We start from the raw sequence: 2,694 nt of genomic DNA, 5'->3' as shown, positions 1-2,694 counted from the left end.
AGGTTTACACTGCTGTCAGTCACCTTTAAAACGTCTGACCTGGGATGCGTTAAGTGGAGTGCAACGTTACAGAACGTTCTGGTAAAACGGCATAGAACAGAAACCCTATGTCACTTTGATTAGGCCAGGGAGTCGTATCAATTTGATTGATATATTTGTAAGAAAGACACGTAGGCTGCTTTAGACAGGCGGCCAAATGACGAACGTGCATAAAGATGGCAGAACGCAGATATGACGTCAATGTTTTAGCACTATCCACTGAGTTTTTAAACTGTTTTATTTTTTTTATTTCACCTTTATTTAACCAGGTAGGCTAGTTGAGAACAAGTTCTCATTTGCAACTGCGACCTAGCCAAGATAAAGCAAAGCAGTGTGACACAGACAACAACACAGAGTTACACATGGAGTAAACAATAAACAAGCCAATAACACAATAAGCAAGTCAATGACACAGTAGAAAAAAGAAAGTCTATATACAGTGTGTGCAAAATGCATGAGGAGGTAGGCAATAAATAGGCCATAGGAGCGAATAATTACAATTTAGCAGATTAACACTGGAGTGATAAATGAGCAGATGATGATGTGCAAGTAGAGATACTGGTGTGCAAAAGAGCAGAAAAGTAAATAAAATAAAAACAGTATGGGGATGAGGTAGATAGATTGGGTGGGCTATTTACAGATGGACTATGTACAGCTGCTGCGATCGGTTAGCTGCTCAGATAGTTGATGTTTAAAGTTGGTGAGGGAAATAAAAGTCTCCAACTTCAGCAATTTTTGCAATTCGTTCCAGTCACTGGCAGCAGAGAACTGGAAGGAAAGGCGGCCAAATGAGGTGATGGCTTTGGGGATGATCAGTGAGATATACCTGCTGGGACGTGTCTACAGGTTGCGATATGGTTCAATGTGCTAATAAATCAGCACAATCTACTCTTTCTGTATTTCAAATTCCCAGCATCTTGAAGCTGAAATGGGGATCATGTATATCCTGCTAATGACCAGACAAAAAAAAGAGTAATGGAAAGCAATGTACAATATATTGTGAATTTACTAAAAGGAGGAATTTGTGGTAAGTGCATGGGGGCCGCTAGCCCAAGATGTACTCTTAAGGAGCATACCGTCACTCCTTAAGGTCCAAGGATCTTATGTTATTTTCAGAGGTAGACTGATTCTGGCTGCCAAAACAGCCAAATACGCCATCTAAACGCGAATTGAATGTCAATTGCGATATGATTCTAAAAACATAAAGCCCTTTACTTTCATGTCACATCAAAATAATTATACTAATCAAAATATACACTATTTTAACCGGCTTTATCACAGTTGCAGCCAACAGTATTTTTCAGTGACAAGTGTCTGGCGTCCTTCCATTATGCACAAGTGTTCGGATCATGCTAAATAGCTAATTAGCACAGGTGATGCTTCGGTCTTCCATAAACACGCGCTGTAACATGGAGATATGGCCATCTGGGAACACAACCATAACCTTATAAAAGGTGAGTATTAATTTAACATATTGTTTTTTGAAAATTATTTCTCACTGATATGAAAGATTAGGTTCTAATGCTTCCAAAACCATACTGCAAGTGATGCATAGTAACGTTCAGACCGAACATTGGGGATCTTAAAACTCCCCCCTAAGAAAGACGCCTTCGTCCAATGACTTATGTGTAATGGAACTGAGAGTCATCACGATCAAAGGCTAAAGGGCCGCCATCTTTATCCTCCTCCGCTATTTTGATGCTTTTTTCCAGATCTTTTTCAGGGTTGATCTGATTGGTCAAATTACCAATTAGTTAAAACAACTATCAGAATTGGACTGCCTGTCTAAAAGCATTAGTGTCTGTCTTTCTGATTGATGGCACTGATGGAGTGGAAGGAGGGAGTCGTGGCACTAGGAATCCAAGTCTAGGGTTTTCCTTTTCTTGGAGGGCTCAAAAGGTAAAAATCTTGCAGAAACTTTGTACAAACATGGTGTGACCCAGCCCTTGATCATGACTCAGTTCCATTACATTACACATAAGTCATTGGACAAAGGTGTCTTTTGTAGGGGAGAGTTTTGTTAAGAGCCGCAAAGCTCGGTCTGAACAGTAACACGCATGGCTTGCGGTATGGTTTTGGAAGCATAAGGTCCTTATCTTTCATATCAGTGAGAAAGAATTTTCAAAAAATAAATTGATACACACCTTTATGGGGTTAGGGTTCCCACACAGCCATATTTCCATGTTGCAGCGTTTGTTTACGGAAAACAGACGGAAGACAGAGTGGACTACCTGTGCTAATTACCTATCTTCGTCACCGAACACGTGTGACGTGTGTAAATGGAAGACAGACACCACAAATATTTTGATGTGATATGAAAGTAGAGGGATTTATGTTTCTAGATCTGTACAGCAATTGAGAATCAATTCACATTAAGATGGAGTATTTGACTATTTTGGCTTCTAGAGCCAATGCGCCCTTTACACAGAATACATAAGGTCCTTGGACTAAGGAGTAACGTTAGGCTCCTTTAGTCCAATATTGGGCTAAGTGTGACCTAGCTTTCTACGGGCTAGAAGGATGATGGTTCCCCATGCAGGCCACCTTGGACAAGCTCTGGTTGATTGGTCACTTTCCTCGCAATATCGCAGAGGATTTGCATAAAGTTCAGCTTTCCCCAATGCTCCTTTCGCCCATGCTCCTTTCGCTCAACGA

The sequence above is a fragment of the Salvelinus alpinus genome, chromosome 32, assembly GCF_045679555.1.
Source record: "Salvelinus alpinus chromosome 32, SLU_Salpinus.1, whole genome shotgun sequence".
Taxonomy (NCBI): domain Eukaryota; kingdom Metazoa; phylum Chordata; class Actinopteri; order Salmoniformes; family Salmonidae; genus Salvelinus; species Salvelinus alpinus.
Note: the sequence above shows the minus strand (reverse complement) of the source record.